The following is a 25,381-nucleotide window of genomic DNA, read 5'->3' as shown; positions in this document are numbered from 1 at the left end:
ATTTGATTTTAGAATACCATTAGGTTTGCTTTTTAAGTAATTCTTTGGTTTCATCTGATTTTTGTGTGAATTTAAATGGGCATCAAATCGTAATAAAAATCCATGAAAGTCATACAGTAGTCTAAGATCATGATTATCTTTATACTGTAAGAGTTTAAGTTAATTTGAAATTGATATGCTATATGTTGCTGTGTTAATCTATAATCTGATTTGAATTTTGAAAAATTAAAAATTGATATCAAACTTAATGACAATTCATATAAGTTTTCCAGTAAGCTATAATAATCTAAATCTCGATTCTGTGAAAGTTTAGATTAATTTGAAATTGATATGCTATAAGTTGCTGTGTTAATCTATAATCTGATTTAAATTTTGAAAATCGAAAATTGATATCAAATCTTAATGATAATTCATGAAATTTTTCCAGTAAGCCACAATCATCCATATCTTGTTACTGGAAAAGTTTCAGCTGATTTGGGGTTTGATTGCTTAGGGTTTCTGTCTAATCCTAGCAATCTGGTCTTAATGATATTAAATCATAATTTAATAGCAAATCAACACAAAAGTCAGTAAAAACCTCCAACAAATCTTAACTTTACATCATGAATTTAATCCCTAACTTGTTTGAAACAGAAACCTTAGGGTTCATAGATCTCCATTGTAAATTCACTATACCGCGATAGTCTAACTGCCGAGATCGCAACCGTAATTGTATACTAATTGCGATTAATCCTGCATAATTGGAGTGCGTAAATTATAGTATGATATTGGCTCCGAGGTCCACTGTCCACGGAAATCCTGAGAAATATGCCAGGCAATAAGATACTATAATTTACGTACTAAATTATACAAGTGTTGAGAGCACGATTCCCTTCCCTGGTTGCGATTCGAGGCCGAAACTTGCGAATCATAGAGCCTTTGGTATTCCTTAGATGTTTAGAAATCGAAAATCCTCAAAAATCGAAAATCATTAAGTTTAACAAATCGAATTAACTCGATCCGCGTCTTAGGAGCCGTTTGATTACGGTCTCCTATCGTAGGAACCTTTAGGGCCCCTTAGGAACACTTACGTCTCGTTGTGTCCTAGGTTTTAGGGAGTCCTAGAATTAGGAGTCCAGCCTCATCACGATCGTTTGCTATGGATAGCAACCGTGCCAATAGATCTAGTTACATTAGTCACCCCTTTTTCCCATAGGATAAGCCCTGTTACCTAGGATGTAGGTTCACCTGCATTAGTCAAAGGGATGTCTTGCAATTAAATAGGACGATATAGCATCTTAGATGGAGTCCTAGGATAATAAAATCTACTCAACTTGAACTAAATAATTTCTCTTAAACTGTAAAACAGTCAATCCAGTCTAGATCGGTGTCTTAGATGAGTTAGGCATAAGTAGCTTAGTTCAGGTGCACTGAACTACGATCGACTCTGATTCCAGTGAGGCTGGGATACGTAGGCAACTTGGATACTTAAGTGGCATACCAAGCCCGAATCGGCTCCACACATAAGTGGTGGGGTTTTGTACATTAATCCTTAAATTAAAAGTAATAAAATCACTTAGGGCTTTCCATTAAATTAGAATTTTATGAGAACTTTCGCTTAGATTAAATTCAAACAAAGTAAGAAAATCAAGATACACATTTAGGGATTACATTGAAATTAGATCTTAGGATGCATGTCACGTAGTTCGCATATTAATATAGAGTTAAATGAGCCATTTAAAAGAAATTCAAAAGAGTTAACTTTTGGAATTGAAGACCGATTATCAGGCAGGAATGGTGCATGTGGTGGTAACTCCCCATACCTTCCATTCTCGTAACCAGGTAACGAGTCTAGATTTCTGGTCAATTATGGGTCCTAGATCCCTCATCTAGGTGGTGACTCTGTCACTCTCTTTTGTGTGGAATTCAGATTGCCTTAGTGATCCCAAGTTCACGGAAAAGATGAATTAAATCACACATTGCTAGGCTCGGCGGCTTACCCCTGCCCTTATGGGTACTGGGTTGCACGTTTGTTTGCACCTTATGGCTTGGTTGCTGCCTGCTTGGTTGGGTAATTAAAATCAATAATAAAAAGCACACGCCTTTCGCGTGGGTACGAGAGACCAAGAGAGAGTGAAGCGGCTCGCGCGCTCGCGACCCTCTCATGAGATCGGGTCCCACATAAACCTAATTTGGTAATTATTTACTTTAATCGTGATTAGGAAGGTTAACTATGATTAGTGGTTAATAAGAACAATAAGAATGATTAAGTGAGATTACTGTTTATTATTTGATCTATTTAATTATTAAGCTAGAGGGGTATTTTGGTAACTTCAGTAGGGGACACGTGTAATTGATAAAAGGTTAAGGTGGTATTTTGGTAACTTCACTAGGGGACGCAAGTGTAATTAATAAAAGGCTAAGAGGGTATTTTTGTAACTTCACACGGGACACAAGTGTAATTAATAAAAGACTAAATGTATTAGTCAAGGACATTTTGGATATTAAACAATAGCATGGCTGGGAGAGAGAGGAGAATGACACTTGGAAATCCAAGTGCCATCTCTCTCTCATGCAAAGCTTATAAATCCATATTAATTCCTATTAATTATGAAAAATGAAGAGAAAATTGGAAAATATTCAAGAGAAATTCATGTAAAAAGTTGAGAAAATGTATGTTATTTTATTTGTGGTTTGTAAGTGTTTAAAACCAAAGTTTGATTACAAGGAAGTGGAAAAAGAGAAGAATTTTTTTTAAATTGTAAGTTTAATCTTGTATTTTGAGATTCTTTGGATTACTGTGTGATATACACTCATTTTTAGCAATTTTGGTTAACTACAAAGTTGTAGATATTTTTGTTTGAGTATGATTACATATAATTTTTTCCTGATTTGGTTTTGATAGTACGATTACAAACTCAAGGAAGGTGATCGCTCCAAGCGCCAAAGCTATGCATACGCGGATCAGAGGAGTTGATCGAAGCGAAGACGAAGCCTCGTTGAAGTACCAAACGGTCATATTTCTTCAAGGGCTATATATCCACTATCCAAACCTTTGTAATCAAGATTTTGAACCTTTTAAAAGATTAAATCCCATTCTTTTGAGCTAAAACTTTCATATCAAAAGTTTAACCTCTTTGAACTTGTATTTTTACATTCTATCAAGAGGATCTCCATTAGGCTTTTACATTTTCTATCTTTGGAGAGTTTGTGTGCTACATTGTTTGTAATCCGCCTATCTAGAGGCAAAGAGAGAGTTCTTATTTTTATTTCTTCATTGTATTGAGGGTCTCCGATTCGGCCCGGTAAGAAAGGAGAATCCGGTGTAAGAGGGAGTGTCCCTTCGCAAGGCTTCGTGCAGAAAGGGTTTGTCCCCTTTGGAGATTGGAGAAGGTGTTTGTACAGCTTGGAGGTTTGCCATTGAATAACCTTATTTTTAGTTGAGAAACCCAAAGAGATAAACCTGGAAGAGTGGAGTAGGTCTTGTGATAGACCGAACCACTATAAATCTTGTGTTCCTTGTGGATGCCTCTTCTTCTCCTTCTCTTGCAGCTGTGGTGATTGGTAAACTCTAACCCTAACTCTATTTATGTTTTAATTGAACAAGGGTTAGTGAATGCATGATAAAGAAATGTCTAAACCCTAGCTTTCATTATTATGCATATTTGAACAAGGGTTAGACTAATAATTACTTAATTAGTAAATCAACTTTAATAATCCACCTAATTAAGCCAAGATTTTTTACATAGCCAATTCACCCCCCCACCTTTCGGTTGTCACACTTGCATTTCACGTACCTTACTTGCGCAGAAAGTTGTAAATTGCAGAAAGTAAAAAGCAAGTCAGAGGGATTTACGTCACAAGGTATCGGCCGTAGCAGAACGAGTCTTGTGACATCTCAACCTCGTACCTTACTTGTGCAGAAAGCTGTAAAGTGCAAAAAGTAAAAAAGCAAGTCAGAGGGATTTATGTCACAAGGTATCGGCCGTAGCGGAACGAATGTTGTGACATCTCAACGTCGTACCTTACTTGTGCAGAAAGCTGTAAATTGCAAAAAGTAAAAGAAAGAAAACACAGTGTGTAAAGTAAAAACTGCAGGTAGAGGGGCTTACATCACAAGACCTGGGGGCTAAGTGAGCCGGAGATCTTATAATGAAACTCACCCATTCTCGTTTTGTAAATACACAACTGGAATAAAGCGATAAAAGAGCAAGAAAAGATGAAAAGAGGCAATTGTTTCCCTGATCCTGATCGTATGCTTTAAACAAGGCTCTGAGAGACCTCTAAGATGACCACAATCAGGGAACACCGCTTCATATCTTTAGCTTGCCAAAAGCTGGAAATGTAATCAAAAGGAAAAGGTACAGGAGTAGGGTGATGATTATAACTTATCAAGATTTGCGTTTTGAAAGGGCTACCGTGTTCAGACGGGTTTACCCTGGAGAGCTAACGCATCGAAAGGGGTTAGCTCAGATTAGATACCGTGTTCAAGACGGGTTTAGTCTGGTTTGAAAGGGCTACCGTGTTCAGATAGGTTTACCTTGGAGAGATAACGCGTCGAAAGGGGTTAGCTCAAATTAGATATCGTGTTCAAGATGGGTTTAGTCTGGTTTGAAAGGGCTACTGTGTTCAGACAGGTTTACCCTGGAGAGCTAACGCGTCGAAAGGGGGGTTAGCTCATATTAGATACCGTGTTCAAGACGGGTTTAGTCTGGTTTGAAAGGGCAACCGTGTTCAGACAGATTTACCGTGGAGAGCTAACGCATCGAAAGGGTTTAGCTCAGATTAGATACCGTGTTCAAGACGGGTTTAGTCTGGTTTGAAAGGGCTACCGTGTTCAGACGGGTTTACCCTGGAGAGCTAACGCGTCGAAAGGGTTTAGCTCAGATTAGATACCGTGTTCAAGATGGGTTTAGTCTGGTTTTGAAAACATTTCGAAAGAATCTTGCTGGGGATGATACCTCATGGGGTTTTTGCTGGTTTTGAATGCCTGATTTGGTCACAAACTCTGTTGTGGACGCGGGTACAAACTTTGATGTGGACGCGGGTACAAACTTTGCTGGAGGTTTGGTTGCAAACTCCGCTGAAGATTTGGGTACAAAGTCCGCTGGGGATTTGGTTGCAAACTCCGCTGGGTATATCATGTTGGAGAATCTGGGAACATACATCCTTTGTTAAAAGACTAAGTTTGAACGACTCTGTGGGGATGTGGGGTATTGGTGATAGTAGATCTAGGTTTGAACGACTCTCGAGGGAGCTGATGTTATACCGACTGTTTGGAGAATTGATTCTGAAGGGGATGTAAACATCCATCAATCAGTGTCGGAATCGGTCATTTTTTACCATGATTTGATGAATCCGTTGACAGACGGATTGCCTGAGCAAGGGTTCTCATTCAGAGAGCACCTAACAAACATTTGTTTATCTTGACTCTATTGGGGAGAAGGGCTTTAGTATTTTGATCTTGCGAGAGATAAACCAGGGTTTACCAATCTTTTGGGTTAGTGTCACGATGGCGAGGAATTTCATTAGAATCTTTGCGTGACATTAGAGTATAAACCAGACTCTGTTAGAGAGGCTTCGGATGGCAGACAATTGCCTCGGAATATTTCCAATGGGGAGTGAATGCTGATACACTCAGCTGGGGAGAAATCGGGACGATTTCGTGCCCTGGATTAGATTTTGACATGGTGTGAGACTCATTTGGAGTGAGTGGACTCTGCCACAGATGCTGCAAGATATATTGGGTTGTCTCCAAGGGTCTCAGAATCCCAATGGAAAAGATTTTTGGGAGGCTTGGTTGCCTTGAACATGCTTTATACAGACCCTAAGGGGAAAGATATATGAATCCTTGGTTATTCATGAGCAAAAACAACTCAACTCTACGGGGAGGACATCGAATAAATGTGTTTGGAAGACTCAGGGAGTGCCCAAAGAGTTGATTGATTCCTCACTGAAAGATTCCGGGAATCAACGGATGAAACATCAGCGAAACGAGCTGAAAACGGCAGAAGTTCCGGAACTCCTTGATTTGATAGTGAGCTTGCTAGAGCAACACCCTGGAGAAAGGCCAGCTGAGGGATCTTGAGAGTCAAGGATGTCTTCGGTTTCCAAGCTGAGAGTAGACCCGTCGTCCGCCTCAGATGTAGTCCAAGATCCTCGGGAGCAGGTTTGACAGACCCTACTGATAAATAATGATTTTTGATTCCCCCAGTTGGGAATGAGATGTATTTTATCTTCTGGATTGATCAGAAATACATACACACATATATATATATATAGACCAGCTTTGACTTGTTTGCTTTTATCTACAATTGTTTGTGTAGTTTGTATTGAAATAAAGAGTATTTTTATATAAATATACATCTGTCCTGGACAAGATTTAAAATTTCGGTTTCGGTACCAATTTCGGACCCTGAAATTTTGAAATTTCGGTCGAAATCTGGTACAAAAGCCCAAACCAATATTTTATTCAATATTAAAAAAATAGATTTTTTGGGTCAAATTTCAGAAAAACAGAAATTTCGATCGAAATACATCATCGTTTCGGTTTTGATCGATTTCGGTGTCAGTCTCCACCGAAATTTCGGATTTCGGTCGAAATTTAAAACCATGGTCCTAGATGGGTATTCATACAAAAATGCCCCTAGTTAAACAACTTGATTTTTTTAGCATTTTGCATTATTAGCGAAGGCTAATCTTGATTTTGAGCATTTTGCATTTATTAGCGAAGGCTAATCTTGATTTTAAACATTTTGCATTATTAGCGAAGGCTAATAATACAAAATGCCCCGGCATGGTTTCTTTAATGATTTTATCATGCGTTTTGTGTTTTTAGTCACATTTTTATCTCTAATAATAAAAAAATGCCCCTAGTGTATTTATTCCCATAGACAAGAAAAAGTTAATACATGGTAAGAAATAAAGATAGCAATTTTGAGAGGAAGGCACATTCTGAGCGTCCCTGATTGTGACGTTACATTCTTCTGCACATTTTGGTTCTGTACATGGAATACTGAGCTGGATCTTGACTTTCTGAGACCTGTACTTGGAGTACTGAGCTGGATCTTCTGAGATAGGAGAATTCGTCGTATTTTTCTTTAACGTATGATTACCTTTGCTGCGTAGGCAACTTAGCTGAGGAAAAGGAGTTTTTCTTTTCTGAATTCCCATATAGGGAGGAAAGAAGGGAGACTCGATTTTACTAAAACAAATACTTTTGATTTATTTAGTTAAGTCGAAACCCTAGATAGATGAGTTTAAATGTTCTTACACATAGGCGGTGTTCCCTGCCTCTGGTTTTCAGTCATTGTCCAGAGACCATTTAGATTGTTTGAAGTATTAACTCATCTTGTTTTGGACCAAAGAATTCTTTATCTGGTCATTTCGAAGGTATGCCTTGCCAACAATTAAGTTGTCTTTTGCAGATTTTTAACTTAACGGACCGTTTGCACCTTAGCTTTTGCTAGAAACATGATTTTCAGTTGTGTTTCTACAGGTGAGATTATCCTAATTTTTGCTTAAGCCGCTCTTTCAGGTTTTTGACTCAGCGGATCTTCAGATCTTCTTGTTCTGGACATTTGGGAAGACATGTGGGGATCCTGAAAAAGGTTTGTTGGTTTCACCAACGGTGACCGAACCTGAAATGATCAGGTTGCCTACGTACCCCAAAGAAGGATTGGGATCAGGTCCACGTAGTTCGAGACTTTCTGCAAGGGAAATAGTTGGGTGTTTTGGCTTTGCCAAATGGTGACCGAACCTGAATTGCTCAGGCTGCCTACATACCCGAAGAAGGATTGGGATCAGGCCTGCGTAGTTCGAGGCTTTTCTGTGGGGAAAAGTATCGAAGGGGGATATTTTTGTTAGCTTTGCCAAAAATGGTGACTGAACTTGAGTTTCGCTAGGCTGCCTACGTACCCCAAAGAGGTTGGGATCAAGTCCTCGTAGTTCGTGGCTTAAAGGCATCTTCAACGGAGGTTTGATTTTGTAGGTGAGTCATTTTTGCTCTGGTCAGCACATTGAGGCCTTTGATTCTTTTAGGTTGGTAATTTGAAAATTCTCTCTATTTTGGTAAAGAAGTCTGACGGGTTTTTCGGACATGATTTTATCAACGAATACGAGCCCATTCAGATTCTGAGTGATGGGATTTCCAACTCGATGGGTAGGGCAGCTTTCATACCATATGTGAGTGAATAGGGAGTGGCTCCAGTAGATGTGCGGACAGACGTTCTGCATGCCCAAAGTGGGAAGTGGAGTTTGTTTGACCAATTTTTGTAGGATCGAGTCATTTTTCGAAGAATAGTCTTGATATTTTTGTTAGCTGCTTTGACAGTGCCATTAGTCTGAAGCCGGTACGGAGACGACTTATGGTGCTTGATTCTGCATTCTTCACACAACGACGCTACTTATTTCTTGAAATGTGAACCATTGTCTGATGATACCAACTCATGCGGGACTCCATATCTACAGATAATGTTGGCCCTGATGAACTTTGCGACTGATGCTGATGATATCGAAGCGTATGATTGCGCTTCAATCCACTTGGAGAAGTAATCGATTGCAACAAGTACGTAATCATGCCCACTAGATGACTTGGGAGAGACTTTGCCAATGATGTTAATACCCAAGACTGAGAACGACCATGGAGATGTAAGCCAGTAAAGCTTTGACGGCAACACATGTATCAGGTTAGCATTGATCTGACATAAGTGGCATGTTTTGACAAACAAAAAGCAATCTGCTTCGAGGGTAGTCCAGAAGTAACCAAGATGATGGATCTTTGTGCTAACATCTTGCCATTCATATGAGGACCACAGATACCGGAGTGAACATCTTCTGAGATTTCTGCGGCTCTAACTTCATCAACACAAAGGAGCTGAACTCCATCAAATGATCTGCTGTAGAGGTTTACTCCACAAATGACATACCTAGATGGTAGCTTCTGTAATGCTCTTCTCTCTTTTAAAGAGGCCTCTAGGGGGTGTCCCCTATTGGAGACAAGATTTTTGATATCGAAATACCAAGGTTTCCCATCTGGACATCTGGCTACTATCTGAATCATGTATACGTGAGCTGGGGCGACATGTCGTTTTATTGCCAAAGGGCGGACCTCCACTCTGACTGGAATATCAACCTTGGACGCAAGGGTGGCTAGCGCATCAGCGAACCTGTTTCTCAGTCTAGAGATTGTAGGTGAAGCTGATGTTGTGGAAACTCTTCATCAGGCTCATAAGGTAAGTGTGATATGGAATCAACCTATCTTCTTTGGTGAGCCATTTTCCATTCGTTTGATAGATGATTAACAGAGAATCTCCGTATACATCGAGGTGTTGTACCTCCAAGGATAGGGCTGCTTCCAGACCGGCTATGCAAGCTTCGTACTCAGCCATATTGTTGGTGCAATCAAAGTCTAATTTGATAGAGATTGGTATGTTCGTCTCGAGGTGAGATAAGGACAATACCGACCCCTTTGCCTTTTGAGTTTGATGCTCTATCAAAGTACATGGTCCATGTGGTAAGACTAGGCGCATCTCTAATCGTCATGATTCCTCTGTCTGGAAATTCACGCCTCAGTTCTGTATTTTTAGTGGGTGCATAAGCAAACTATTCTACAATGATTTTGCCTTTGACAAACTTCTGGGTGATATACGTGATGTCAAACTTTGACAACAACAACAATCAATGAGCAGTTCTGCCAATCAGGGTTGGTTTCTCAAACAGATACTCCTTCGGATCCATACGAGAGATGAGGTAGATCCTTTGTGATAGCAAGTAGTGTCTAAGCCTTTGGGTGGCCCACACCAATGCTCGACAGGTTTTCTCCAATTGAGTGTAATTCGGTTCATATTTCAACATCTTCTTGTTAAGATAATAATCTGACATCTCTTTTCTTATTTCTGGATCTTTTTGCGCCAACATACATCCGAGGGACGTATCCGTGGTTGAAAGATACAGAAGGAATGGTCGTCTGGGGACTATTTGTGATAGAACTGGAGGTGATAACAGATACTCTTTGATTGGCTCGCACGTACTGGTAAGCTGAATGATGAAACGGCTTAAGTACTAAACTTTTTCCAAGAATCCTATAATTTCTTTTTCCGTTTGTGAATACGACATCTCCTGGATTCCTTTGACTTTGACAAGGTCTGCCTCGATTCCTCTGCGGCTGACTCTGTGGCTGACAAGGAAACCTAGTAGTTTTCCGGAAGTGACTCCGAAAAAGCACTTGTTTAAGCCGGAGCTTGTACTTTGCAATTCTTTCGAAGAATTTTCTCAGAATGTAGATATGATATGATCGATTCTTGGCTTTGACAATCATGTCATCAACATATACCTCCACTTCCTTGTGAATCAGGTCGTGTAAGAGGGTGTAGACACCCCCATTTTGCTACGCTTTGAAAAGCAAGAGATCGGAAGTTTCATCGAGTCTTGAGTTGGTCTTCCGCATTAGATTAGGTTTTCTTGCGTTTTTAAGGAGTTTTGAAGTTGGTTCGCAATCATAAGTCTCTACGGGGTTCCATTAGCCTCTGGAAGATGAAAATTCAAGTTTCCGATCAAGTAGGAAAACCTGCTATTTATGGAATTTCTCAAGATTTTCCTCATTTTTCATCGATTCTTGCACTATAGGGGTATTTTGGTCATTTCCAATGTATCCCATTTGACCCCCGAGTTGTGTCTGAGAAATCTTAAGTGATTCCACGAATTTTGAAAAACCTACTAAATTTAGAACTTCTCAGGGGTTTCACTTGATTTGAAAATTTTACGTGTCAAGGGCATTTTGGGCATTTTCAGGGGGTTCCAAGTGATCATGTTTGATATTATCACCAACCAAAAGAAGCAAACTTAAAAATTTTCTATTTTCTAGGTTTGACCATGAAGACTTTCTATTTTTGACTTTCTATTTTTAACTTTCCCCTTTGGCGGCAATCCAATTTAAGGTCATTTTAGTCGCCTTTGGGTGCGTAATGAACAAACAGGGGCATTTTGGTCCGAAAAATTATTTTTTCTAAAGGGGATGATTTGACCATATGTCGAGGGTGCACCATAAATGTCATATGGGAAGGGTTCATCAATAAAAATTTTGAATTTAAATGATTTTATTGAATTTTCTTTGAAAAAAACCCAAAATACATGTCATAAGGCCCATTGGGCTAAAGCCCACACGGTGGGGGTCCATATGGACCCACCCATGTGGGTCGGCCACATGCAAAAACATTCAACATGGGATGAGGTGGTTGGTGACATAATATTTATTTTGAAAACAATAATAAATAAAGGAAGAGTTATAATTAGAAAGGGCTAGTATGGTCAGGTTAGTAAAATGGCCATAACTTTTTACCTTTGTGTCCAACAAATTTATAATTATACTTGTTTCGAACGTCTCGAAAAGATTTACAACTTTCTAGTTTACGACTTATCTTGAATCAGCCTCTAAATAGGTCACAAACGAGCTCAAACGTTGGGCAGCCCTCTTTGGACGAAAATCATTCATAAAAGCTAGTTTTCTATGTGAGAAGGCTTCTAGATTGATCTTGAAGGATCTCCATTGTGTAATTTAGAATTGCTTAGCTTGCAAGAAACAAGGCTAAAAATAAGTTCAATATAAAAATCAAAGAATGAGAAAGTGAAAGCACAAATTGGAAACAAGCCAAAAGGAGAGAGCTCACATTGGAAACTTCCAAATTCACTCAAACCTAGCCTTGTGCCTATAAAAGCAAATCCACCCAAGGCTTTTCTCTTCTTGAAATTCGTCCAACCTGCTGTCCCACTGAAAAATTCGTCCCACCCTTCTCTCACCTAAGAAAATTTGTTTTCCCTTTATAAGTGTTTTGCTTCTTCTTCCCCAAGTGTCTACACAAAGTGTTTTCATATATTCAACATATTCAACATATTTGAGGCTATATTATTATTCTTCGGGGTTTTCTTTTGCGATAAAAATGGTAAGTCAAAGCGTATATCTAAGGATCACTTACCTTAGAGACGAGGAGAGCTAGCAAGGTTGGTCTTCTAAACCCTCTTTCATGAAGTCTAAATTAGAAGCATGCTAGGAGTAAATTTAGGATTTTCTTTGAAAAGTTATGAAGATGAAAGTGTTTACATGTGAAATTTTGAGGAGATAAAGTCAGGTTTAAGTTATTTCATAATCTGAAATTTTTCTTGAAAAATCTATTTTTTAATATTAAAATCTAATTTTTAAAAATAAGAGGGTTTAAACCCACTTTACATAGCAACTATAATAAGCCCTTGAAATTTCTTGAATTTTTTAATTCCTGAGTCTTTTGTGTATTAAAAAGCATAGGAATCTGGAATTTTAAGAAAATTTGATTTCGTTTTGACCACGATTTGACCTTTTGAACTTTACCCTTAAGTGGGTAAAATTCCAAAGATCGAATTTAAAAAGGTGTCAAAACAGATCTAAAATCGATGAAAATTTTAATATAATAGCATTTTAAGGTTTTGAAATAATAATAAAATTTTGAAGAATTTTAGATTTAATTTAAGAGGTTTAAAATTTCGTTTAATTCTAGGGGCATGTTGGGGAAAAATCAATTTTTGAAAAGTACATAGAGTTTCCAGAAGTAAAATTTGGGCGAGAAGTAATTAAGATCTGACCTAATCTCCATTGAATTTTTCAGAAGTTTTGGTCAATGTTAGATATCTCTTATGATTTTTTACGCCAAATCAAGCATGACATATTAAATCTGAAAACAAATAGCAAACAGTAGTAAAAAATTCTGAAAATATTTTATTGAGATTTAATACTAGAATTACATGTTCTCACAAAGTTTTAATTAATTTGGACCATGTTTGTTCTGTGTTTCTTTGTAATGTTATTAGCCTGATCTGAATATTTAAAAATAGAAAACTGATAGTAAATTATCTTGACAATTCATGAACATTTTACAGCAACTTTCTCTGGTCAAGACCTACTTAAAAATTTGAACTTATTTAGATTAGATTTGCTATAAATTGCTATGTAAATCTATAATCTGGACAGCTATATTCGAAATTGAAAATTGATAGTAAATCATCTTTCAAATTCATAAAAATTATACAGTAACCTTCTCTTGTCAATAGAAAGCTATTGTAAAAACGTGAACTTATTTAGATTATATTTGCCATAAGTTGCTGTGTAAATCTATAATCTGGACAGATATCTTCAAAATTGGAAACTTAATAGTAAATCACCTTGACAATTCATGAAAATTGTACAGTGACCTTCTATTGTCAAGAGAAAGCTACTGTAAAAATTTAAGCTTAATTGGATTAGAATTGCTATAGGTTACCTTGAAAAATTATAATCTGGTCTGAAATCTTTAAAATCCTTAAGAAAATTAAAATTAATTCAAATTGTCTTAAAAAATTTCAGAAAATTCTAATTCTCCATCATGTATTCAATCTTTAAACTATCAAAACAGAAAAGGAATCATTGATTTTCTTTGCAAATTTATTATACCATGATAGTTTAACCTCCAAGATCGCATTCATAATCATATTCCAATTGTAATTGATCCTTGAAAATTTGGGTATTTGAATTATAGTATATTGTTGGATCCGAGGTTGTAGTCCACGAAAATCCTGAGAACCATACTGGGCAACAATATACTATAACTTATGTGCCAAATTATGTAAGGTGAGAGCGCACGATTCCCTTTCATGAATGCGATCTAAGTATGAAATTTGTCAAGCACTAGAGCCTTTGGTATGCTTTAGATATTAGGAATCGAAAATCTTTGAAAAATTGAAAATGATTTAACTTAATAATTCGAGTCGATTTAACGCTTGTGTTTGGAACCGTTGGATTGCAGTCTCCCATCGTAGGAACCCTTAGAGCTCTTTAGGAACATTTACGTCACGATGTGTTCTAGATTTTAGGGTGTCCTAGAGTTATGAGTCCATCCTCATCACGACTGTTTGTTATGGATAGCAACTGTGCCATAGATCTAGTTACACTAGTCAACCCATCTCCCTATAAGACAAGCCTAGTTAACCTAGGATGTAGGTTCACCTGCATTAGTTTAGAGAACGTCTTGCATTTAGATAGGACCATATAGCATCTTAGATGAAGTCCTAGGATAATAAAAGCTACTCAACTTGAATTAAATGAAGTCTCTTAAACTATTGAAACAGTTAGCCCAGTTTAGATTGGTGTATTAGTAGTCTAGGCATATAGCTTAGTTTAGGCACCGAACTATGTTAACTCTGATCCCAGTGAGGCTTGGGTACGTAGGCAGCTTGGATGCTTGATGGCATACCAATCACGAGTCGGTCCTACACAAAATCAGTGAGGTTTTTAGAGTAGTTTTTCTTATTTCTTCTTTATTTTCAAATTCTTAAAATATGTAGGATATCCCTCAAATTAGAATTTTAGGAGAACATTCACATAGCTTGAATCCAAAAAAAAATCAAGAAAATCAAGATACACATTAGAGATTACATTGAAATTAGATTTTAGGATGCATGTCACATAGTTCGCACATTAATGAGCCATTTAAAAGAAATTCAAGAGAGTTAACTTTTGGAATTGAAGACCGGATTATCGGGCAAGAATGGTGCATGTTGTGGTAACTCCCCATACCTTCCATTCTCGTAATCAGGTAATGAATCTAGATTTCTGATCACTTATGGGTCATAGATCTCTCATCTAGGTGGCGACTCTGTCATTCTCTTTTGCGTGGAATTCGGATTGCTTTAGTGATCCCAAGTTCACAGAAAGGATGAATTAAATCAAATAATAAACGGCACACGCCAACCGCGTGGGTACGAGAGACCAAGGGGGGGAGGCGGGTCGCGCTCCCCTTGCGGGATCGGGTCCCACAGAGAGTAGTTGCAGCCCTTTGATACGTTTGCACCAGCATTTTTGAGAGCGAACGGCATCACTTTGTAGCAATAGGTCCCCCACTGCGTAGTGAACGTTGTCTTGGTCTTGTCTTCTGGGAGCCATCTTTATCTAATTGTATCCCGAGAAACCTTCCATAGAGGAGAGTAAGGCATGACCTGCTATGTTATCGACGAGAACGTCAATGTGGGGCAAAGGAAAGTCATCCTTTGAACTGGCTCTGTTTAGATCTCTGAAATCAATGCAACATCGCACTCTTCCATTCTTCTTAGGCACTGGGACAATGTTTGCTAACCACTCGGGATATGTGACGGCTTCTAGAAATCCTGCTTTTAGCTGGTTTGTCGCTTCGTCTTTGATTTTAAGAAGCCATTCATGCCTCATTTTTCTAAGCTTCTGCTTCTTTGGCGTAGCTTCTGGATAGAGAGGGATATGATGCTGGACAATGTCCCAACTTAATCTTGGCATATCCTTTTATGACCAAGCAAAGACTTCTTTAAATTCTTTTAACAGTTTGATTAATTCCGCACGCTCTTCAAGGGATAAGGTTTTGCCAATCTTAATCTCCTGAGAGAGAGATTCGGTGCTTATGTTAATAGTTGCAAACTCATCTTCTAATGGTTTTGTTCGACGCTGCTCCCTTCGTTCGATTAGTTTCTTAATCTCGAGGGGAGTTTCGTCAGCTTCCTCGTCTGAGGGGGTTTGTTCGATGTTATTTAAAGCATTTACTTTAGAACAATCGAGAGACAAAAGTAAGTACATAGAAAGTTCTTTTATTGATCTGCAAAATACATCAGAAGAAGAATTGACTGACACGCCCTTGTCAGGCTCTTTTACATTTGATGCTTTTTCAAAAGATGAGTCAAAATCGGAAAATGAGTCTGACTCAAAAGACAAGAAGTCTGTATCCAGAGGAGTAAGGAGCGGGATAAAAGTATCCGACCAGTTGGAGAGTTCTATGTGGCCAGCATCAGTAATCATACTTTGTGGGGAAAAGTGCAAATGCTCATGCTTTCCTGCTTCCAGCCATGACCTTTAGAAGGTTATATCTGCCCCTGATGGGATGATGAAGTCACCCTTGTCGATGAGTTTCTGGATGGCGTACTTCAAGGAGACACATTTCTCAGTTAGGTGGCCCTTTCCTTAATGATATTCACAGAATTCCCACTCACTGTAGTTTATCGATAGTGGATCTGGGAGAGGACAAGGTGTACGATTGGCGAGCTTATTGTTCTTTATCAGAAACCTCATAACCGTGACCATATCGATGGTAACACGGAGAATTTCTTCTGGGTCCGCGGTGATGGTTTTTCCTCCAGTCTTCTTACTTTGGCTTTTACTTCTGTCCCTAATTCAGGATTCTTAGAGTATGCATGCTTTAAAAGAGGGATCAGGTTGGAATCGTATTCTGATTCAGAATTTGGCTCAGACGGGAGGACAAACTGTTTTCTCGATAAGGTCTTGGATAACATGTTTTAAAGCGAGACATTTATCGGTCAGGTGTCCCTTACATTGATGGTATTCACAGTACTCTCCGTTGTTCCAAGTCCTTGGTAAAGGGCTAGGAGGCAGACGAGGTGTGAGCAAGAATAACTTCTTTTCCTGGAGAAGTACCCTCATGACGGTAGAAGGATCAGCAGGCAAGGGAGAAAATTCCCTTGGAGGTTTTTTGATGGTAAGTCATCCGGGTGCATTGCTGTGTTGCCAGTTAACCGGTAGTTCAGAAGCTTCTGTGACTTCCTTTGTCGTGTTAACTTCTTTAGGTGCAAGGGGTTTCTGAATAATAGCCTCCGAAAAAAGTTGAGCATCATTAATCCATCTACGAACCATGTGGGCCTCTATTTTCCTTTTAGTGTCTATGAAGCACTTTGGACTTGCAAAACAATGAATGGCAATACCACGTAGGGGGAGGGGAGTAAGGTTCTGTTGCCTTATCCCAATCCTCTCTTGCAGAAAGAAATCCACTATCGGTGTTACTGGCTATTGCAAATCCTGAATGTCTTGGGACCAATCAGTGGGTTATGCCATGATGGTGAAAAGAGTTGAAGGATTAGAAGATTTTGAAATCTCTACCGAAGGAGTGGGAATTGGAAAGCTAGGTAGATCCCAGGTTTTCTCCATACGAATTTGGGTACGGGACCAGGATTTTGACTTCTTGGGTAAGATGGTTTTAAGTGTAAAAACTTTCTTCCTGTAGATGGAAATATATACATTAGTTTTTAGAATTTTTCCTTGCAAGGAAAGAAGAGTTATGCAAACAATTGGAAGAGTACAAACAAAATTTTTATTTATATGTCTGATCAATTTTCACAATTTGTACAACAAGGCCTGTGCTAGCCTGACTTCTAATGACATTTTTACAAAACAATTTTACAAAACTTTTGCAAAAAGGGATACAGAAACTTGTTATCTTTTGAACAGAAGCAGTCCATAGGCTAGTGGTTATGAACCGAGCGGAAGGGAGCAGGGAGCCAGATGGCTTCCGGAGGCTCTTCATCTAAAGGGATGTGCGAGAGGAGCACTGAATAGTGGTCTGGATGCACATGGTCATCCTCTGAGACATGTAGGAGGATGCATTCTCTAGACCAAGGACACGAACATATCTGGTTTTGGCCGTACTCATGGTAAAACTTGCTAGAGTCAGGCATCCTCCAAGAGATGTCGTAGCTTGCATGGGTTCATAACCAGTTGTACCACTTAGGTTCAGTATCAAAGCGAACTTGTGGTCTCCACGACTTAAAGTTCGAGATGTAGGAGGTTGTCCAGGGACGAGGGATAACTATGCGAAGCTTTAGACATAGCCACATGTAAAGCAGAGTTGGATATCCTGTGAAAGGGAGATGAGGGTACCGAGAGATGCTATCTAACCCCTTGAAAATTTCGACAAGCATGGAAGGTATTAGGTTAGCATCTAATGGCAATTGGTCAACAATACTGAGAAGGGTTAGAGAGGCTAAAATAGATTCCCGACATGGAAGATACTTTGCGTATTCACAAAGTATACAGGCTTCATGACGACATTGCTGGAATACTATGTCTTCTAGGCCTCCTTCTGGGTTGTAGGCATCAAACCGTCTGAGGGTCCTCGGGTCTTGTTCTGGCAAGCAAAGCAGCCGAAGACATGTGAATTCGTTGATTCTAAACCCAAGTCCGGGACAGATAATGGGTCTGTTTCACAAGTACTGCAAAAAGGGTATAGCATTTTTCGAAAGTGGGACACACTTCCTGAAGACCAAAGCAAAGAGACGTAATACCGGGGGTCCTAGTATTAAGCTGCTGCTTTGAGGAGGTTCCAATCTATTGGGATGGACTCATACAAGGAGAAGGTTTGCTCATGCTAAGTGAAATGATTGAACCATAAGTAGCTTCTTAACTCACCATAACTTCGTATCCATTCGAACATTATATCAGCATACATGGTATGTTCCGTACAGAAGATAACAAGGAAGTTTTTAGACAAACAAGATAGTAGATACAATACCTATTCACATTCTTTTATTTATTCACATTTCCTTTTTCTTTTACACAGAGGCCTTTAACAAGCTATTTACAAAATAAAATTGGTAAAAGAAAAGAAAATTGGTGTCCTCTGTCTTCCGTGCGGGTTGATCAACATCCGAGAGCAGTGGTCCCCTGAAGGACATCCCTTCCTAGCAAGGAATAATAGTTGATTGCTACTTCATTTGTATGTGGGGTAGCCAGCTCATGAGTGGACATAGTCTCCCTGTTTTTCCATCTGAAAGCAATGGTCTTGGCGAGATCATTAGAGAATTCCCGCGGAGGAAAGAAACGAACGATTGATTTGATGACCTCTTGCCTGGCTCCATATTGACGCATGATACATTTTGGAATATAGAAAAAAGTATCTTTCAAAGCAAGGAGCTGGATATAGGAATATCCGGGAATTGACATGACAGTTCGACGATACACATGAATTCCCCAATAAATATTTTCAGATTTTAGGCTAGACATCCATCCATGCATACCAGTCGGATACTGTCTCCAGTTGTTGAAAATGATGCCACTTACGGTAATTGTAAATGAAAACTTCTAACCGGGTACCTGGGAGGCCGATGTAAAGTTTCAAACAAAGCCAGATGTATAGAATGATAGGAAAGCTTGCAAACTGATGGGCAGGATTTTCTCGAACTTTGTCTAATCCATTCAGAGTTTTGGCTAGAATGATAGGTATGGGATTAGCTCTACCAGGAACCTGATCCAATACACTAAGAATGCCAAAGGAAGCTTCGCTGGAGCTTTGCCTTGTGAGGTATTTGGCATATACGCAAAATAAGAGAGCTCTATGCAGAGCTGCTTGATAAACAAGATCATCCATATCTTGAGCAGGAGAAAAGGCCTCAATCAACTAGTTAACAAGAACTCCTTCTGATGTCATGAAGTCTGAGGGGTCTTGCCCTTGGGTGCAGAAAAGTTGCTTGACTCGTTGAACATAACCCAGCCTGATAACAGGCCTGACAGAGGGTCCTTCCTCTGGCTGAGCAAGGTACAAAATTCCTCATAGGTGGGACAAATTTCTTCTAATCCGAAACGGAAAACATGGTTGTCTATATCCCAGCATAGAGCAGCAGCTCTGAGAAAATTCCAATCGACTTGAATGGAAGGGAGTAGAAGAAAGAACTGCTCGAAAGGATTGGTGAACCATTGGCTGAAATCGAAACTCTCGACGGAGTAAAAGTTGTGGATCCAGTCATTCAGCTCTTCCGGGTCCATGATCTACCTATACGGAAGACAGAGAACAAAACACTGTAAAACACCTGGTAAAACATTTGCTTTAGTATTTTTGTATTTTTTTGTAATTTTGACAGAATTTTGACCGAACCTGGATATGTGAGGAGCTGAAAGCGAGGTCTACCCCTGCGATCTGAGAAATGGGAGGACACCCTGAAAGATCGAATTTGATCAGGATTCAGATAACCCTGATCTCGAGATGATAATTGGACAGAGGTCTGACACTTTGGCCGACAAAGGTTTGGCTGGGTATATCCTCTCGTGAGAGGATATATTCATTAGACGGAGCTTTAACACGTTGGTCATAAAAAGCAAGATAGGTTTGTCTCCAAGAGTGAAGACAACATGACCTGGATATGACTCCCAAATTATGAACAAGACGGTGGGTCTATCTTTCCGAAGGAAGATAGAGATAATTTGGGCAGATATCTGCCGCTGATTTGATCATGACGGTTGGTCGGGATGAGTCTAACCTTCTGAAAAGACTTACTTGAATTTGAGCAGAGCTCGGGTGCTGTGACCATAACAACGGTCATGAATTTCGGCGGCGAAGCTCTACCCAAATTGGAATAACATATGGTTTTAAAGTGAGTCTAACCTTTCGGGAAGACGAATTGGAATTGAGCGAAGCTCGGGTACTGTAACCATAACAACGGTCATGACAAAGGTTTCTTCGTACCATAAGATGGGTTGATTTAGGCAGAGCTCCGCCGCTATTAACCATATAGAGGTTAGGGAAGGTTGTCGGGATGAGTCTAACCTTCCGAAAAGACTTAGTTGAATTTTAGCAGAGCTCGGGTACTGTGACCATAGCAACGGTCATGACAGGGTATCTTCGTACTAGAAGATGGGTAAATTTGGGCAGAGCTTCGCTGCCACAGACCATAAGAGATGGTTTTGAAGTGAGTCTAACCTTTTGGGAAGACGAATTGGAATTGAGCGAAGCTCGGGTACTGTAACCATAACAACGGTCATGACAGAGGTTTCTTCGTACTAGAGGATGGATTGATTTAGGCAAAGCTCCGCCGCTATTGACCATACAGTGGTCAGGGAAGGTCTATTTTTTTGTGGAGAGATAAACTCAAACAGGGATTCAACCGGGATAATTGGGACAGAGCTTTGTCGTCCCAACTATGACAATTCTAGGAAGATATATCTCTGTGTGGAGAGACAAACTTAAACAAGGGTATAACCGGAATAACTGGGATAGAGCTTCGTCGTCTTGACAATGACGATGGTCAAGACATAGCTAGGCACCGGGATAATTGGGACAGAGCTTTGTCGTCCCAACTATGACAATTCTAGGAAGGTCTATCTCTGTGTGGAGAGACAAACTTAAACAGGGGTTTAACCGGAATAACTGGGACAAAGCTTCGCCGTCTTGCCCATGACGATGGTCGGGACATAGCTAGGCTCGAAGAAGCAGTAGAGCCTGATGAGGTTGAGACTAGGACGGTCTCAACATTTATTTGAGCAGAGCTCCGCCACTTTGACCATAACGATGGTCAGGACGGGTCTGAACTTTAAAGACTAGTAAAGTAAAGATTAAAAGTAACCTCAAATCTTGGGTAAAAGTAAGTTGCGACCGTTTGCGCATCGGGCTAGGTTAATGACATCCTTAGCAAGAATTGAGGCAACCCGGGAACACCATTCATTGGGCTCTCATTTTTTATTTTCAAAAATCAAACCGTCGTGCTACTTTAACATCCTCAACCATATCTAGCTAGCTACTCAGCATATAAAAAAATCATCTAGAGCTTATACTGCAATTTCTTAACAAAATGAGCTAATTATACATGCTACTTTAAGAACCAATTAGGATTCTAACCATTAGATGAACTAAAACTCCGGACAGAGTAAATTAAATGAGAGATGACCATAGGATTTGATACCTGCTGGAATGAAATCGATAAAGCTCAGTTTCTTCTTCTTCTCGTTTCTAACCCTTTTGATGTCGCCCGGCGAGAGTGAAAGAAACAACATCCGGCAAAGCGAGTTTGCCGGAGATAATGGCTGCTCGATTTTAACCCGCGGACAATGCAAAAGGATAGCCGGAATTAATGGTAATGGATGTTCGGATCAGTGGAGATATGTATGATTTGGTTGAAAATGGAGGTGGAGGAGTTAAAATGGAGGAGGGTTTGGCTGTGGTGATTAATGGAAGGTTTAGATCTGATATGGAGGTAGGGGTAGAGTGGAAATAGAGGGGGCGTGGCTGGATTCCGGAAGAGTCGTCGGATTCCGGCAAGAATCGACGGAGCAGGGGAAATATTCTAGTGGCTGGATGTATGGGGAGGATTTGAATAGAAAATGAGGTCCAAACAAGATGCAGGTGGATGGATCTTGGTGATGGGTTAAAGAGAAGAGATGATGGTGGCTGAGATGGGTTTGGGCGAAATAGAGTTTAAGGTTCTAAGAGGATGGAGGTGGAGCAAATATGAGGATGGCCATGGATCTCAGGTGACTGGAGATGTACGAACTCCGGCAAGATCACCGGAATTGGGGTTAAAGGAGACCGAATGGTAGGGAAGTGGCTGGAGAAAATGGTCATCATAGGTGGGGTTTCCATGGAGGAAGGTGGAGGTAGTGGCGATTGGTGGTGGATCATCCGGTGAAGAAGAATGCGGTGGCCGATGGCTATCGGAGTTGCCGTAGAAAGAGATGGGTTCTAATAGCAGCTGGGAAGAGAAATGAAGAGGGTTTTGTACGGTGATAGTGGTAGAAGAAGAAGAAAATGGTGGAGGAGGTGGTGAGGATGATGGTGGTGGAAGTGGGTGGCGCAAAGGCCGGCCAAAGGAGACGAAATTGGGGGGTCGAGCTCGCCTTATCTCCCTCTCTGCAAATCTCCCCTCTCTCACCCTGTTTCTCCCCTTTTCTCAAAAGAGAACCACTCCCTTGATTTTGCCCTCATTCGGCATTTTAGAGGAAATGATATATTTGACCCCCTTCTTCCCTTCTTGGACAGCCCTTACTCTAGTGTAATTTATGACTACCTTTTTGCACTATATGGGGTGGTCTGGGTGGAGATAAAACCCTTGAGAAAATGATATATCCAACTCCTTTTTTTGTTCTGGACAACCCCCTCCATTGCATTTATCACTACTCTTTTATACTATATGGGGTGGTCCGCGTAGAAAATGGAATGATCCAAAGAGAAATGATATATCCCACCCCTTTTCTTCCATGGACAGACCACTCTAATGCAATTCTGCTTTTTTTTCTCTTTCGAAAGGGTGTGGCTCGCGTAGGAAAAAGGGGTAGCATTCAACCCTTATTGTTTTCTTTTTGTTGCATATGGAATTGGTACTGGCACATCCAGGTTGAATATTTCACTCCCCTTCCATTCATATATTGTTGATTGCAGCACCAACTCGGCTTGTCTCTTCCTCCATTTCTCGCCTGATCTTCTGAAAATTCGCAGGAGCACCCTCGGGAATATTAACAACCTCCTGAGAATTTTGCACCTAAAAATGAACACAATGGGCTGGTAGAAGCTCAGGTTCTCTCCTCATTTGGACCCACTTTCTCAAAATTTTATTCAACTTCACGAGTTTTATTCGACTAGGCTCGGTCAAAATGGGGTGTCTACAAGGACAAATCCCAAACACCGAACATATGAAGCAATAAAGCTCCGTATGGGTGAACTCATCACATGTAGTGTGATACCCATATCAACCTACATATGATAAGATGGATAGGACAGATATTTTCATGTATTGCTCCCCCTTTGTTAGAGACTCATACATGGTATGAATCGAAAGGGCTGTCCTTTACACAAGCACCAAGGGATTTTAAGGTGAATGATTTACAATCAACCCTTGGGCTACAGATGCATAATAGCTATGAGTGATCAAGTAATACCAGAAGAAATGACAGCCTAGCAGACAATGCACCCCCTAATTATGTGCATATATATATATATATATATATATATATATATATATATATATATATATATCTATATCTATATAGAGAGAGAGAGAGAGAGGAAAGTTTTTCTAGTCGGCCGACTAGAGAACCTTCTCTAGTCCGCCGACCAAAAAACACAGTGTGCCCATATTATTTGGATGATCCAAAACATTCATTTGATAGGCCCTGGCATAGATAGGGTGTGCCCAAAAAATAAGCTACATAGGATCATCCTAACCCTTTGATTTGTGGAGGTTAAAATGGACAGATTTGTGGAGTTTATACGCATCCATTTTAACCGCCATAAATTGAAGGGTTAGGATGATCCTATAGAGATGATTTTTTAAGCACATCCTATCTATGTCAGGGCCCATCAAATGAATGCTTTGGATCATCAAAACAACATGGGCTCACTGTGTTTTTAACCTCCACTGTCCATTTTTAACCTCCACAAATCGAAGGGCTAGGATGATCCAATGGAGCTGATTTTTTGGGCACACCCTATCTATGCCAGGGCCCATCAAATGAATGCTTTGGATCATCCAAACAACATGGGCCCACTGTGTTTTTGGTCGGCGGACTAGAGAAGGTTCTCTGGTCGGCCGACTAGAAAAACTTTCCTATATATATATATATATATATATATATATATATATAAAAGTGACACTTCAATGCATATATGGCTTGTCATGGTGAAGATGTTGGCTAAAAGCCAAAGAGATTAGATGTTCTAATTAAAGGTGAATGTACACTCTCCAACTTACTAGGTAAGAGGACTAAGAGTACCATTTGAGCAGCTTTTAATTTTAAGTTTATCATCTTTACCATGTAGCTAATACCACACAAGGGGAATTAACTATAGATTATATGCATATATCTATTTAGCACAAATCTATAGGACTCAAACAAATGACAAGTAGACTATAAAGGATTATGTCTGAGAGAGACATCCATGGCTCATGCAAGTGATAATATATCACTTATGGGTAAACATGAGCAAGATATGACATTTTAAGCCTCCATTGATAGTCTATGGAGATTTGACACAAGTAACATGACACATAGGGTTAATGGTCCAAACCTCTACATCTACATCCACAAACAACTAATGAAAGGGTTAAGCATTAAGCACAAAGTGCATAAGCCCATAGAAAATCAAAATGTGAGGGAGACAAGCGTTCCCATCACAATGTAATGCATGTCAACCACCATAATGTGTGAGTGCCCAACAATGATACTAGATTCCTATGATATTTTTAATTTTACTCAATTTGAGTTTCATACATTGAATCTAGACTCATTTTCAACTTCCCTATATAATATTTTCTTATATGAATTTAGGGAGATATCCAAGGACACTTTTAGAGTATATCAAGAGATGAACACCTTGGGCAAATGCATTCCAAAATGAACTACTATGACTAGATAATTTCATCTTAGTCATGAGAGGATATTCATTTTAAACTTTTGAAACACATCTATTTAAACCCATCAAGATTTCTTATGCATTTAATGATAATCATTAAGCACACAAGTATGGGTTTGAAGGACAGCTAGGTGCAAAGTAATAGACATGACTACTCACCTAGGGCACAAGAGATGTATAAGCCCAAGGGTACATCCCTCTCTTGTTTTGATGATCAACAAATTCAAATTGGTGGTAGTTTGCTAATGACTTCTCTAGTGTTGTTATTTAGACAGGTTTCATTTATGTCAGCACTTGAAGCAAGAAGAACAAGGGCTAGTCTTGGTAGTCATCCTTCAAGCCGTATGGTTTATTGAATAATCAAGGAAGCCACAAGTGCAAGAATGTAATTGAAGACTATATCAAGACAAGGAGAAGATCATGCAGGCGCCCGACAAGATTGAAGATCAAGAAGACTCAAGCTTATAGTTTTAGAATGT

At 39.5% G+C, this 25,381-nt stretch overlaps 1 long non-coding RNA gene across 2 annotated transcripts in view; it reads right to left on the bottom strand.

The window, feature by feature from the left end:
- The window catches only part of LOC143880264 (uncharacterized), a 33,040-nt gene extending 10,588 nt beyond the window's left edge, over positions 1 to 22,452 (bottom strand). For both annotated transcript variants that reach the window (XR_013251617.1, XR_013251618.1), the window contains exon 1: positions 21,460 to 22,452. This is a non-coding gene — a long non-coding RNA (uncharacterized LOC143880264). The remainder of the gene's footprint in view (positions 1 to 21,459) is intronic.
- Between the last annotated feature and the right edge of the window lie 2,929 nt (positions 22,453 to 25,381).

This window comes from Tasmannia lanceolata, unplaced genomic scaffold (assembly GCF_043159265.1).
Source record: "Tasmannia lanceolata isolate RefF3 unplaced genomic scaffold, GAP_Taslan_0.1 ptg000006l, whole genome shotgun sequence".
In the NCBI taxonomy this organism is placed as follows: domain Eukaryota; kingdom Viridiplantae; phylum Streptophyta; class Magnoliopsida; order Canellales; family Winteraceae; genus Tasmannia; species Tasmannia lanceolata.
This window is presented reverse-complemented; position numbering and strand designations above follow the sequence as displayed.